The following is a 17,159-nucleotide window of genomic DNA, read 5'->3' as shown; positions in this document are numbered from 1 at the left end:
TGGGAATTTTATCACAAAAGATTATCTAATTGTCAAAGGCTAGAAAAATTAGATCTAAAACAAATTGTCAAATGCACAAGTATAGTTTGCATTTAAATCCGGCAAGAAAAGTTGCAAGTTACAGAGAAAAAAATTGTCAAAGGTAAGTAAAGTTACCAGATTATCGTTAAAAAAAATCATATGCACGTAAAAATGCCAGTTAGAACAAAAACAAATTGTCAAAGACAAGTAAAGTTGCCAGTTACTTACAAAAATTGTCAAATGCTAGCGAGTTTTCATTCAAAGCCAAAAAAACTGTCAAATGCAATTAAAGTCTCTATTCATATTCGAAAAAAATTGCCAAAGGCAAGTAAATTTGTCAGTTACAACCAAAAAATAAATAAATATGTGAGATGAATAAATTCCTATATGACTATAATTAATTATGATAGTCATATTTATGATACTATAACATAAATCATGAGAATTATCCTAATTCTTGATTTCTAAACTTCAAGTAAACCTTGGTGAAAATAAGGGGGAAAAAACGGGACATTTTATGAGAATGTTGGGACAGCGTAATAACGGTATTTTCCAGTAAAATACAGGACAGCAGTTGAATGCATTTATTGCCGTAAAGCGATGTGGTCTAGGTGCGACCTCGCGACAAATTAAAATACTGGTCATTCTCTGTCTCTCTCTCTCTCTCTCTCTCTCTCTCCCTCTCTCTCTCTCTCTCCCTCTCTCTCTATCAAAGAAGTTGTCTATCATTCTCTATCATGAAAAAGTTGTCTTTTCACCTGATATACTCTATATTTTCAAATGTTCCCATTACTCCACACAAAACATGATATGTGCACATTCCCAACTTGATTTAAAATTTAATGCCTTTTTGTACTTAATGAATGTTGGAAGACGATGCGCATGTGCAAAGTTGTGAAATTTCAAACTTTCTGAAAACAAAAATCTCTGTAATATAATTTCAGATATACATGATGCGATGTTGCCAAAAAATTTGTCAAAATTCACGGGTGATTTTCGTATATGGACAGCTGACCAATGAGATATCTTCTTCACGTACAACAACAACTACACATCTCACGTTAAAACGACAGTACAGTAAGTGTAGACGGTGAATCGATAGGACGATGATTGATTGGTGTAATCCACCGGAAATTCAAAATTTTAGAGAATTAGCGCAAGAGAATTCGAGTAATTTATCAAAATTTACTTTTTTAGCTGAAAAGATTACGTCATTAATATTTATGCATCTATCTTTCGAGAAGGCGGCGGGGGGAGGGTTTAATGTAGGGCAATTTATATTGATTAAGGATTATTACTGGATTTATTCGCCGCTCTAAAGAGAGGAATACCAATGAGAAGCGATAGGGGTTTTTGTCAAAACTGATGGTCATCGCGGAATTACTCGTCAGGAAGACTCTTATATCTACAACCCTATTCTAAATGGCTCATATTTTTTTGTGATTACGGCCATTTTTACGATAAGGTATCAAAAAAATGGCCTTTTCCAAAGAGCATATCATGCCATTAAAGACATAATGGGAGAAGAATTTTCCTCGCGGCATTGCATATTGATGGGGATTCATCAAACATGTGATAAGCGTCGGTGTCAATTCCTTATAATAACGTCCTATATGCGATTATTACAGGAGTCAGTGCTTTTAGTTCAGCAAATATTCACATTATATTCTTATCGGTGAAAATTGGTAATTCAAAATAACACTAAAAATGATAATAATATAATATTTACATGTTATCTCGATATTTTATGGGAGGTAAAACGAATAGTGCACTGTTTGTTATCGACCTAGTCCTAATATTCACTAATTATTTCCTCGAGATCAATTGTAAAATTTCTATATTGTTATCACTAATGTCTATAATGTTACACTGGGTACCTATAATCCGGCATATATGCTTTATTAGATTACAATAATTGCTGAGTAATATCGATAATACTGTAGTTAGTGAAGAAAACCACAATAATTCATGACAGTTTTTTTCTTAAATGAAATGTGGTTTTGGGGAAATATTAGATCATTTTGATTTTCTAGTGAATCGCATCTTCGTACCATATTGATAAGAATGTAAAAATTATTATAGGAGGGTGATGTAAACCATTCCGTTTATTCAAGTGGGGAGCACAACCTGTAACCAGTGGTGGCCTGCGGAGAAGTCCAATTCGTCCCACGACAGGTATTTAGGAAGAAAAGTATATAACAAGCAACAGATTATATGTTGAAGTGACGCAAAGCACATGGGCATACGCAGGATCGCCCTTGAGGGGAGGGGAAAAAATAGGGTGCACGGAATTCCTACCACAGAGATTTTGAGTTACCAATCTTCAAAAAGCGTTAATATTTAACCCATTCAGGACCCAAGCATTCTTTTGTTTTTGGAATTTTGCATTTGTTTTTGCATTTTTGGTACCCAAAAAACGCATTATAAACAAAATATCCTCAAATCTTTCTTTTCTTCAAATTTTAATTTTTTTGGGGGGGGGGGGGAGATGGGAGAAGAATAATCACTTCGCACGTTCAAATTTTTTCAGCCAAGATGATGGCTGCTCTGCGGTTAGCTGGCCATAGTGCTGGACTCTGTACGTGAGGATCCAGGTTCGAACCCCGTTGGCGGCACAGACTGGTATAACATGAAAATTCGTGAATGAAACTCGTACACGAGACATGCAAAAAAAGTCAGACAACATACATATGTTCGGGACGCGCATATACATGCACTTACACAACACGTTCCAACATCACCGATTCGTTAGAAATTCCGCAGTATGATATGTACGAGGTGCATGTTCAGTTTAGTAGTAGTAGTAGCCAAGATAATGCAGGGAATATTGAACTTCACATACAATATTTTCCAGAATTTTAGTGCTATATCTCAAGCAGTAAATCACACTTTTCCCGGTGGCACTTTCTCGTAATAGCCATTTTAGAAACGCTTACTTCAAAGTTGAACTTCTGATGAAAGATACCAAAGTTAAATAGCTATAATTGATCGTCAAGGGATATTATTAGGATCCCCTTGGGGATTGTGCATAGTACCCAAGCGTCGTTGGTGAATTTGATAAATATTGAAAACACCTTTATCGGCGATTATGCATAGTCACCACTTGTAGGTGGTAATTTTGATAAATACTTGCAATTTATCGCAGTTACCTGTGATTATGCGTATTACCCTATTGTAATTGGCGAATTTCATAAATATGAAAAAATTCCAAATGAGTCTAGTATGTCTGATGAATATAGTCGGACCCCGAGATAGTAATAACAATTTTTACGATCGTACCCCGATATAATGATTCAATTTGTAAAGTCTGTCATATAGTACGATTTATCATGTTTACCAACGCTTCACTTGGGTATTATGAAGAATCACTGGTAAAAACCAACGACGCTTGGGTACTGTGCATAATTGCCGGTAAAAGCGATCAATTGATTAATTTAGGGGGGATTTATGAAACTTACCAATATGATCGGCAACTACGCATAATAATCGTACGTATCGATTACGATTCAATAAGTTCAGTTGCAATGGTTCTTAATTTTGAACATGCACAACACGTAAAGAAGTGTCTAGGAATATAAACTTACCAGACCCAGAATTAAACTCTTTAGCCGATTCCTAGCCCATGGGGCCAACTGCCGGCATAAAAACTGGTCAAGAAGGCCTGTGAAGACGAAAAGGGTGAAAGTGTTCGTGAATAGAATATAAACTTGAGCTGAGCTGAATGGAACTTGATTCCATTGAACGGAACTTGATTTGAACTGGTTGCGGATTAGGAGCACAAGTTCTTATAACCGTCTCATTTGCATATTTCCACCAAAGTCGCCCGTTAAGTGCCACCTCTATCGGCTTTTTTAGTTGTTCTTTTTTTTTCTTTTCCTTTTTAAAAAAATTCCCGTGACCTTGCGATGCTAACCCTACAAACCGTTTTTTATTTCGGTTATTTTTCAGGTTTTATGAATTTTTTAAGTTTTACGGACTTCTTGCCCACCCTGTATATATATATATATATATATATATATAGTTTCGTACGATATGATGTGATGTTCATTCTCATACTGCACATCCATTCAAAATCTACAGTGATTTGATTACAAGAATTAAAACAGATAACAAAGACTAAATATGAAATATAGTCAATTTCTCCGGTTCCCAAGTTATTTTTCCCCATTTATATATATTAGATGTTAACATAATTGCGATTGGTCTATAATGAGAAAAAGTTGGAAGAGCCTTGAACTCTAAACTATACACTGCCCAGGTTTTATAGCAAATTGGTAATTATAGCCCTTTTTCCTTGCAATTCGACACTATAATTGTCCGTAATTTTTTTTTTCAAGATCCTGTTTTTATCTGTGAATTTACATTATGTCTCTGTTTTTATCTGAATTTGTCCCGGTTTCTCATTCGCATGATATGGCTACCCTATCCTAGATGTGCCCACCCAATTCCTGTCCCATACGAATCGGCTATGATTGTAAATGCAAGGTGAATCTTGAACTTGGTGACTTCTTTTCCGATGCTATTATATTATTATTGATTATATAACAGCAACAAAAATTGTAATTATCGGGTTGATTAATTTTTTTTTTAGTGGTGACCAAATTTTTTTCGATTTCTTTGTATTTCCATCAAAATTTAGAAGGCAACCGAATATGTTCGGGGCATTTTTCTACAAAATGGTAATGGAATGGATTTTTGGTAGAAGGTGTCTCAAAATGGGGAAAACGATAATGAATTTTGGACTACCTATGTCATTTTCTGTAAAAAAGTCCTTTTTATATCAAATTTTCATCAAAATGCATGTAATATTCGAAACCCGATTGCAAAAAATATTCTATATATGAATGGAATGTTTTGTTATTTCCACAGTATATTCAGCTATTAATATCGCGGATTATGAACTGAGAGTTGAAGGCTTGTATATGGTATGCTTATAAGTTTTTATACTGAAATCTGTTAATGCGCGTGTGCATTTTTTGACATTTCATTCCACATATCGTCTACAAAACACTGTAAATAGAAGAATATACGTTTACATACCTTAGATTTTGATTCATAACCTCAACGATATACTGTATATAGTTAAATATATTAAAATTTCGTAATGATACAATGGATAGATTTTTAGAAATCATATTTCAAACTCAAGTAAAATATCAAAAGCAGCATGCTTTGTAGAACACGCGTTTGAAATTTTTATTCACGTATTCACTAGAAAAACGCAACACTAAACTGGACGTAACATTGATTCTAAGCACCATTTAATCAAAACAAGACTTTTTTCGATATTACTACAACTAGGACTTGCATAAAAAATGGGGAAAAAATCGCGATATTTTCCTCCAAAATGACGTTTTCAACGTCGTCGGATACCTACTAAAAAATACTAAAAAAATCACTTTCGATATTTTTTATCCACATAAATCAGTATGATTTTAAAACGTTTCAAGTGCGTAAGTCCAGTGATGTAATTTTTCAGGTATGTAACATATTGATTCGCGCATCTATTATTTTCAGTTACATCAGCATCTCCTAGAGATAGACCTCCGCACGCTGTTCGTAACGTCAGCAAGTAGTACATTTTCCGTCAGAATATTCAAGGAAAACAAATTCCCTGCTCGTGCGAATATCATCGTTGTGCGGGAAACAAAATGATCGGGATCAGAATTGTCGATTTCTATCCTCCACATTCAATCACCATGCGGTATTTGTTAGCCAATCTGGAAGATTCTACGCCAAAATAAGAAGAAACGAAATAGGATGCTGTGTTTCAAAATGTGGCAAACTTGCTAGTTAGTCTTAATGACGTTACAGGTGAATTTGGAAACCCGTGCGGAGGCCTTCTATTAGTAGGAGGTTACATTTTTAGAGATTTGTCCAGCCCTGGGTTCAACTGTAAATAACTAGCGTATACCAGCGTAACTGAAAATATAATAAAAATACTGTTGCAACGAACTTTCACATTTTCACACAGAGTTTCACATTTGATATCACTAATATAACAATAATTTCTTCACACAATTTATTATTATTTGTTAGTTTGATATTTTATTTTATTTTATTTTATTAATACCGTTTATGAAAATTGAAAAAAAAATAGAATTCAATCTATTTTTTTCAATGTACTTGATGAGAAATTGATGACTCCAAATTTACGAGAAAAATTTATCTTTCTTATAAATCATGAGTGAAATTCTAATATTAATAAAGATTTTTCGTCAATCACACAGGAACGGAAAACTTACATCTTCAACATTGGAATTTTTATGAAAAATTTCCCCTGTGAAATTCTATACTTGCTACATTTCCCATAATGGTTCTTGGAATTTCCGTATCTGATGTAATTTCAATTTAAATAACCGGGAGATAACAGAAGGAAAAAGAATTATCCAATATTTTCTCTAGAAAAGTTATAGCACGTATGTGAAATTTATCCGAAATTTAGTCATTTCAGGGAAAATGGAAGTACATTTACGATAATTTTAATAACTTCGGTCTTTGAACACCACTTTGAGAACTGGTTGATCATACATTGCCCAAAAAATTGAATTCTACAGGAAAACTACCAAGAATCGTTCTTCCTATCGAGTCGCATATATACTCACCATATTCATAAATTTTCATGTTCTTCAGCTAATATGGAAGTAATCTGACGAAATTCCATCAAGAATAACAGCAAATACAGATTCTATAAATACGAGGAATCTACGATTTGTTCTAGATAACACATTTAATCAGCTGTGTAAAAAATATGGGGAGAAACCAGATTTTTTTTAGTCGGAAGATAAAACTTCTGGAAAATACGGGTATGCCGAAAACTACCGGTTCTTTATGGAAACCCAGCAGGATTTATACTGCTTCCTAAAAAAGACAGGTGAACACATCGCAATGAAAATTAACGAGTCAACGAACACATTCTATATATCAGGGGTGCACAACCTCTGGCCCGGGAGCCAAGTACGGACTCATGGGAGAAAAATTGTCAAAAGCAAGGTTGCAATCGCAACTGAAAAAAAGTCAAAGGTAAGCAAAGCTGCCAATTACCGCTACGAATATTGTCAAAGGCATTAGTTTATAAGTCATGAGAATAATCTCAATTCTCGATTTCTGAAATTCAGCAAAGCATAGTTGAAAATAATTCAAATACGGGTCATTTCATGAAAAAAATTGGGACGAGCAAAGTTACGAGAATGTCCCATGAAATAAGAATAATAGGAGGTCATCCTATATACTAAGGACAAGTTTCTTGCCCCGTGAGCGACAGAAATACCGCATATCTAGCCCGTGAACCTGGATGCACACCCTTGGCGAAAACTAAAACGGTCACAGAGTTCGTGACCAGATTCAAACGATACGAAACAGGGACATTCCCCCTCTCAATTCTCACCAAATATCGCACATATTCGTCAATCATTGCCTATTCACGACCAATAGCTTTCCGTAAGTCACATAACAAACAGTTTAGAGAGAGAACTCAGGAACAAAGTTGTGGAAAAGGTCAAGCAGCGGCAGAACATGCGTTTTCACGTGTCTTTTAAACGTACCCCCTGATTTCTTTCTTTCAGTGGCAAACATTAGCAGTAGCTCACGTAGTAGACGCTGTACGTAAATCTCCCTCGATCTTGGTATTGCTCTCTGTGGAGTAGCCCCTCACCGTTGATCAACATGAATGAACATCAGCAGCAGCAAGGAGAAAAAAACAACAAAAACTGGAGGATAGAACAGAACTCCTCTGAACGAGTGAGCATCCTCCGGAATGGGAAATTCTTGTTTCATGGTCGGCGAGGCGTACCTTGATGGATGGCGTTAAGAAGGGCCGTGATGGTAAATCATCTGCTATCCTTCCTCTTCTTTCTAGTTGTTTGCAGTGTGCCACGTAGCAAATACTCGACGAATGATTGGCTGGGTTGTGTGCCTTCCTTATTTATTCCGTTTGGTTCCGTTTGGCACGCGAGCCAAGAACCAAAAGAAAGGGGGAAATTTATTTGATGTTAACCATTTATACGAGTCATTAGCAATTATTTATTTATACTTACTCAATACGTGATTTCGAATGGACCCATCATCAAGGATTCACACAATTTGCTTTCATTCCTGACTGGATAAGTAGCACGTGAAGAAAAAGTTTTCACATAACTAAACGATTCTTTTAGATTATTAAGCCATTGTCCAGAATTCAGAATAAAAACAGGTTCTCCAGCTACAGAGAGAAAGCCTATTTTGAAAACAGCTGTCGCATGTGTCATTGAACATTGAAGGACCGGACACACCCCGTTTGCAATCTCAAGGAGATATCGAAGCGTTCCCGAAAGATGGGTGCATCGGGAATTTTATTGAATGAGTATATTTATATATATATCTACAAAAGTTTGTATAACAGAATAAGTCTGATTACATTAGTATAAATCAACGAAATAATTAGCATGAATCGTGGTCCAAGAATCGAAGTCTAAATTGATATTGTAGCGTCCTTGGCACGTCTGGCCCCGATAATGAAAGTTCCCTTGGTGGCGGTCCATTCGCATTCGTTGGATGTCACAAGTTGTAGTCGTGTGAGCCGTACAACGACAAATCGATACCATGTATGCGTCACATGGTGTCTGGTCCAAGTCAGCCAATGTTCCGACACCCAGGTGTTTTAGCTCGTTCTAGGCGCACATTTCTGTTCCATATAAGTATCCTACATCTTAATTTTCTTGGGCGTATAGGACATCATTCCCGAAGCTACATCGGATTGCTAGATTAATTATGGATGGCATTGATTCACCACGTTTACATGTTAAGTGTTTATTGTTCCTCCAGTAAAGTTCGCCATTCAACGCCATATCAGGTTCGTGAATTTCCAATACCCCTACGTGACCGTAGACTCTCCCTGGTATCAGCTTTACTGGTTCTGGAAGACTGAAATTCATCCTGCTTCTCTTCCGTAGTCCCCCCTTCTTGTCGTGCAGAAAATATAGATTACGGTCTAAAAATTGAATTAAATTTTGAATGCGCGAGAAGTTGATCAAACTGTTGCAAACAAATGCCGCAAATGAAACGTACGGGGTTTGTTTTGAATTCTGAACAAGAGCTTGGACCAAAAGTTGATGGTTGTTCGATTGACTCCAGCCGTGAAAGTTTTACATTCTGGGCTTTCATTTTTTCCTATATAAGAACGAACTCTTCGCTTTGTAAATGGCTAAATTTTTCTAATAATCTATGGTACGTGACGGATAATTGAGCGGTAAGCGAAAGGTATCCATTAGTCATGGGGAAAAATGAATGATCCTTGTCAATTGCTTGAAACGAATGAAGTTATACAAAAGTGTGAACCATTAGTTATTGCAAAATGTGTGAGTGCAAGCGGTACCCAAGCTAACGCATTTCAAAGAGCACCCAATGTTCTTCGTACTTTCCACAGTCCAGGTACCTTCCATACCTTCAGCGAAAATTACTGGGATATCTGGTGCATAAACAGGCTAATTTCGAAAGGTGCTAGATAATAAATACCCCAAAAAACAAACAAAAAAACACTACTATATGTGCTTGTCATTTCTTATAACGTCAGATTTGGAATCAACACCTACATTTTTTTAAGAACAGCGAATGTTTCCATGTTATATTATTTAGGAAATGCTAATAAAAAAATGTGTTCAGAAACCACCCTGTTCCAGTTTTGGGATTGAAAACACGGTGTCAAAAAATAAGAAAACCTAAATTTTATTAACGATCCCTTATATTAGAAGGCTGTTGCTCTGTCTCTACTGAGGACAAGGAAAAAGAAAACACCACGAGTCCAATATTAGTTGATAATTTACACCGAATTCAAAATCGGAGAAAAGTTTGGAAAGAACAACACATATGAGGAAAAAGAGCGTTGTTTTTCAGTTTAAGTGGGTTTTTCGCATCTGCTCTCATATTTTTCAATTTAAATATCTCAGCTAATATTGCACTTAGAAACATGGATTGTTTTCTTGTTGGCCCCAGGAGAGACGAGGCAACAACTTTTTTATCAGAAGTTAGGAGACAGGGGAAACCGTATAAAAGTTTGGATTTTTTTTTTTTTTTAAATTTTAAGGCATGCTGTATTTCTAATCTTGAAACTGGTACAGAGTGATATTTGAACACAATTTTGAACACACAATACTGTCATACCTCTACAACAAACAGTTGATGAGATAAAGCAGGCATCTTCAACTCGTTGTTAGCTAGCACCACGCTGCTCCTTGAAGCACCCCGAGTGCTCGATGCTCATGTCCGATTTCGTAGTGCTTGATCAACGTTCCAAGTAAACAGCTTGAACAAATTGTATTGAAGGATTGGAGTAATCCTGGTGTCATGCCTTCGCATGTGCCGAAGTGTTGCTCCCCTTTTGATTATGGATACAGGCAGTGCTCGCGACCAGAAAAAGTTGAAGACCGATGAGATAAAGGGTTAGTTAGTACTCACAGGACACCCTGTATACACGTATATAACAAGCCTAACATTTCCGAACCGAATACGCGTATTTATCGAACAAATATAACTATATTACAATAAAAAGAAATATAACTGAGTTCAATAAATTTTTTTTAGTAAAATTTTTGAATATTTTAAACTGAATTTAACAATAAAGCGTAACATTCACATAAAATATACTCTCCATATACCATAATGGAGCTTGTCACTTCGATTAACGGAGAGTGAAATTTATGATGGATGCGTCTTTTCGGGACTCAAATTCTCTCAAATCCCGAAATATTGATCGCTTTGAAAATGGTAAGGCGTAATTTGAGGGGAAAATTCAATTTAAAAAACTACAATATAGCGTTTATGAATATTCATCGTAAAATATACAAAAAGAAAAACCCCTTCTACGTAAAATCAAGTTAACGTAACATAAAGGTACCACAAAAGAAATGCGTTAGTAATTAATGTGTTCGTGGATACGAGTATGATACTTTATTGAGCCTGACGTTAATAATCGTGTTAAGCTATGTTACGCGGTGTATGTGGTGAATCCGGTTGTTATGCTTAGTTACCCGTTATTATGCATAATTGCCGAGTATTTTTGTAAGTTCGATAAATTTCCCTAAACTTATCACCTTTACGGCGATTGTGCATAGTCCCCAAGCGTCGTTGGTAAATTTAAAGAGTACTAATGGAATTACAACTTTTACCGGCGATTATTCATAATACCCAAGCGTCGCGTCACTGGTAAGCATGATAGATCGTACTGTATTGTACGAGATAATTATACATGATAATTCACACATTTATTGTGTCATTATATCGGGATAAGATAGCAAATTTTTTTATCGTTATATCGAGGTCTGACCATATAATCTCACATTACCAGACTCGTTTGAAATTTCTTTTCATATTTCTCAAATTCACCAATCACACTTAGGTATTATGCATGATCACAGATAAAAGCGGTAGATTTAAAGCATTTATCAAATTTACCAATGACACTTGGATATTATGCATAAGTGAAGGTAGAGAAGTGATATATTTTTTAAAATTATATTTATCAAATTTATCAGCGACGCTTGAATATTATGCATATTCTCCGGTGAAAATAATAAATTTAATCAAACTTAACCAACACAATTGGCAATCATGCGTAACAACCGGTTATTATATATGATATTCGATTTGTCACATTTACTGTTAGAAATATATTGCGCTGGAGAATGATGAGTACGTGAGAAGAAAATGGTGGTAATACTTATTTATACTGATTACTTCAGAATATACGAGAGCATCTGTTACCCGCGGCTTCTCTCGCGTTGATTTGGTAATCTGAAAATTGCTCCGATACGTCGCCTATATAGCATTGATCCCCTTGGATGTTGAATTTTCAGAAATCCCGTCTTATATATGGGTGTCTACACTATAATATATTACTTACCAAATTTCATATTCATAGTTTCAGCGTTATCGGCTCTGCGTGATGCCTGTATACAACCTTTTAACCATACCCCCATCCTTGCGGCCCCTTTATAGGGATGGAATACCCAAAAACTCTTTTTTTAGTGAGTATTTTCCTCGTGAAAATCAACTACAGACCAAATTTCATATTTTTATAGCTTCAGCTTCGTCTCATTTCTCTATGTTACTTTTGAATCCCCCCCTTATCACCACCTTGGGGGGGGGGGGTGGAAATTGGAAAATTTCCTCCTTAGTGAGTTTTCACATCATAAAATAAATCAACTGACTAAATTTCATATTTATAGCTTCAATGATGATTGTATCAAATAACCTTTGTGAACCCTCTCCCCCAGGGGTTGAATTTTGGAAAATCCATTTTCAGTGAGTCTCTACATTACAAAGTATAAATACTGACAAAATTTCATATTTTTCACTTCAGCAGTTTCAGCTCATCACGATGCCTCTATATAACCATTAAACCTTCCCCCATTGTGACCTCCTCCCCTTTAGCGGAGATAATTTCGAAAAACCCTTCTTTATAGTGAGTCATGAAATGAAACTGCAGACCGAATTTCATATTTGTAGCCTAAGCAATCTCGGTTCGTCCTGATTTCTCTCTCTATATATATACATATAACTTTCGAACCCCCTTATGACCCGCTTAGAGTTCGAATTTTGAGAAATATTTTGAATTCTTAATGAGTCCCTAGAAATTACAAAAAGTAATGTTAAAGTAGTCGAATATTAGTTAAAGCACGATAAATACTTCGTGTGATTCCAGTATATAACGCCAGCTTTCGATACGCACGCGTATCACTTTCAGTGGTGCACAAATGTCCTACGAATTCCTAGAAATACACAAGGTTTCTACGCATTATATTGAGAGCACACAACTCTTATGGATATCTTGCACTCAAGCCTCCTAGAAACACATTTATAGAAATACGCAGGCATCCTTTGCATTTTAAAGCGTACGCAATCCTGTGCCTAGGAATAAGTAAGGCTACTACGAATTTCTAGAAGAGCATTTATAGAAACGCACAAACACCTGCGCATTACAACGCATACGCACTACTCCGCCAAGGGATGAGTAAGCCGTCCACGCATTTTTAAAAACATGCACACCTCCTACACATCTCCAGGGATATTCAGACCTTGTTTTCGCATAGCTGAGGGTAGATAGATAGATAGAACCGCTCACAGCCCCGGACTGATGCAAGCACCTTACTTCCGTTACCTCAAAAGAGGCAGAGTTGTGTCGGAAAAGTTAGCAAAGATTTATAGTGGTTGCTCCCCTTGCCCCGTGCTCGCAAGTTTCGAATCACTCGCGTCGTCCTCCCCATGAAGACAGCCATCAACTCGATGCAACGTACAAGCCATTTGACTAAAATGGGTGACTGAATCCAATGACTAGGGAGAAAAATTGCACGTGCGCCCAGTGGCACATAAGGGCCGGAGACCGCAGCCTGGGATTTCAAAAGAAGGGTGGAAAAGACTTGTGGACAAGAAAGAAGAAAAAGAAGCTGGCATGTTTAAGTGGGAGAGATTTGAGAATGGTCTAAATACACAATGCATACAAATTACATATATACAGCGCCTCGACTGTGACGGGAAACGAAGAAACAAAGCCTCCGTCCACAGCCCTGAGCAGTGTGTTCTGCTCGCTCTTCCCCTTACAGAACATGTAATATATACACACACAGAATACACACATAGCCCGCACTGCGACGGGAACAATCAAACAGAGCCTCCGTTAACAGTGCTGGGCATTCACATTTGAATTACATGCATACATTATTTACTTTACAAAAATTTCCCTTTTTTGTACCATTGGGAATGCACATAAACATTACTATGAAGGTAGTATTGGGTACAAATATCACCCTGAGCTCATACAAATATATATTCAAGGTTACAAAATTACTATCATACTATAAAAGTGCGGCGGGAACAATCAAACACGGCCCCCGTTCACAGTGCTGGGTGGCAGCGATCACATTTGAATTTCCCATACATATATTTACATAATATATTTATATAATATACACTATTTACATAATATAAATTTCCATTTTTATATAATTGTTGATACACATAAACATTACTATGCACGACACATATATTGGAAAAAATGCCATAATGAGCTCATACAAATATTCAATTACTAAACCACCATCATACTATGAAATTGTATATACAAAAACATTCATAATTTATACAGGGTGTATTACTAAAATATTATAGTTTAGCAGCGTATATAAGTGCGTCCCTCTATGTTGAATCTGCATCTGTTTCAGATTCTACTTCCGAATCATTAGTGGATTGTTCCCTGCTTTCAGTTATTATCAAAATAGTTTCTTTATTATTCATCAAATAGCCCAAGACTTGTTGTAGTTTTCTCGTTGCAGATCTTTGCAAAATAATTTTCCGTTTCCACAAGATCTCTCTTCCGCTCGGCGGCGCCTCCAAATGGTATCCCTTTGTGTACTCACACTGTGTCACATAGTGTATCACGCTTCCCGGATGGCCGCATCTACACGTGCTGGTCTGGCTGATTTTGAACCTTTGCATGTATTCACCGAATGGACCGTGTTCTGTGAGGAACATTATTATTTCTCTCGGCATGACTTCTTTCATTTTACCCACTTTTGGTATAACGTCGAAGACCTTTCTTCCAGTTGTGCATATTTGCCAATGGTGTTGCCATTTCTCGGACGCTTCTTTCGAGAGCAGATTTTTAATATAGGATGCCGGCAATTTCATTAGGTGGTTTTCAAGTTGATGTTTTGTAGCCTCGTTCGCGAATTTATCCGCCATTTCATTCCCTTCAATGCCTACATGAGCTTTTACCCACCGTATTGTAATCTTCCTGTTGTCCATCAGTATTTTTCTAATGTCATGCACTAGGCTATGAGGGGATTCTACGTCTCGTATTGCCTGTATACATGACATGCTGTCTGTGTTTATAGTTGATTTCTCTGCAAAATGTTTTGCATAATTGACCGCCATCCAGATTGCGTATAACTCTGCTTGGAATACAGTGTTGTTATTGAGCAATCGGCAGTTCCATTTGTCCGTTACTTCACCCATGTATATACTGACGTAGGCGGCCCCTACACCGTCCACGGTCTTTGAACCATCTGTGAAAATAATTCGATTTGTTGATTCTTCTGCATCTGTGGTCAAGACCTGTGTTGGCAAAATATCTTTCACCGGGTGATACGTCCATGGTGGATGTTTATGCTCTACATCTGTAGGAAGATATGTTACATTGTTTATTTTAATCTCACGCTTTAGCCTTAAATTTGCTTTCTGTACTTCGTTGTCCAAAAGTACATGTAGTGGGGGATTGTTAGTTAATACTTGTAAAGCACTGTTTGGTATTGTGGAAAAGGCTCCAGTGATGAATAGCAGGAATTTTCTTTGAAGAGAGTCTACTTTTGTTCTTAACTGTTGTTTGGGATCACCGAACCATGCGATGGCACCATATGCTATAATGCGGATGGCGACAACTTTATAAAGCGTATTTCTAATTCTTGTATTAATGCCCCATGCAGGACCAGCCATTCTTTTAAAATTTTGTAAGCATTTCTGTGTTTTCGTGATCAGATAATTCACATGTTTGAACCATGTCAGGTTTCTATCAAACATTATTCCTAAATATCTGATGTTCATATTGTGTCTTATTGGATTGTTTCGCAGTCTAATGGTTGGTCTTCCCTTTTTGTGAGAAATCCACAAGTAATTTGATTTGGAGAATTCGATCTCTAAATTATTTTTCGTGAGCCAAGTATCCAATAATACCATTGCTGCTTTTGCGTGCTCAGTGACCTTGCGGATTGTAGAATCACCAATTACCATAGCAATATCATCCGCATACACTTGAATTTTTATATTTTCAGGGCAGTTTTTTGTGAGTAGGTCATTTATGACAAGGTTCCACAGCATCGGCCCACTACAGGAACCTTGAGGGCACCCTTTCGTTTGAACTATAGTGGCCTCGCCCTCATCTGTAAAAAGGGATATATGTCTTTCTCTGATTGCATCAATCATTGTTCTTCTCACATTGTCCGGCATTGAGATGTTGAGAAGTTGTTTTACTATTGTTTTATGTGAAATGTTATTGAAGGCTCCCTTAATATCTACTGATATTAGGGCAACATCTTGTTTTTGGCTCTTAAATGTTTGTATGCTGTCATGAATCTTTGAGAGTGCTGTCTCAGTCGAGAATCCTCTTCTAAATCCATGTTGTTTATCGCTGATCCACTTCGTTTTCTCGATGTAGTAGTTGATCCTTTGTGTCAGCAACTTTTCGAGAATTTTGCCCACTGTGTTTAGAAGAACTATTGGACGGTATGAGTTGATATTGTTCGGATCTTTTCCTGGTTTTAGAAATAGTATCAGTTGCCCTTTCTTGAATGCTGTAGGGAAAATATTGAAGCTGAGGCATTTATTGAATAGAGTCAGGAAAAAGAATTTGTGGAAAGCATGTATACTTTTAATCAATGCGTTTGTTATTCCATCAGGACCGGGAGCTTTTTTCACATTTAGTTTATCAATTGATCTATTAATTTCTTGAATTGAGAAAGGTGGATCGTTTCTAGTATCAGTATTCTGTGTATTTCTTGACTGCCATACAGTATTTTCGTTTCCCCCATTATTTTGGGGGGAAATTTCTTCTAAAATGTTTTGGGCAGCTTGCAAAGATGTTGTTGGATGATCAGGATTCACGAGGAATGTTTGTGGAGGAAATGAACTTGTATTTGTGACAGTCTTGTACGCTTTCCCAAAAGGCTCCGTCGCTTTTTCACAAAACTTCATCCAGCCTTCTTTTTTTGCACTGTTGATTTCTTTTTGTATAATGCAATTTCTTTTCGATATAATTGCTTTAACCTTATTTGATTGTCCGGATCCTTTTCTCTTTCACACCTCCTCTTTAGTGCTCTCAGACGTTTCCTTTCTAACGTTAGTTCATCATTCCACCATGCGAGGTTTTGAATTGGTGAAGGTTTTACTTTTGGAAATGTCTGCTCACACATGTTAGTAATATATGCCATTAGTTCCTGGCATATTCGTTGGAGGGTTGTCTTGTCTTGACATTTCCTTAAATTGTATTGTATTGTTTTAATTACGCTTCTTGTTTTCAAGTTGAAAACCTTTAGCTTCCTCACTGTTATTTTATATCGTCGTTGTGGCTTTTGGCAAATAGTCGCATTTGTTTGTATATAAATGTATTTATGTCC

The sequence above is a fragment of the Pholcus phalangioides genome, unplaced genomic scaffold (assembly GCF_987345545.1).
Source record: "Pholcus phalangioides strain wild (caught in Gottingen) unplaced genomic scaffold, Ppha-v1.0 ptg000012l_1, whole genome shotgun sequence".
NCBI lineage: Eukaryota > Metazoa > Arthropoda > Arachnida > Araneae > Pholcidae > Pholcus > Pholcus phalangioides.
The sequence above is the reverse complement of the archived record's forward strand: the minus strand, read 5'-3'. Positions refer to the sequence as shown.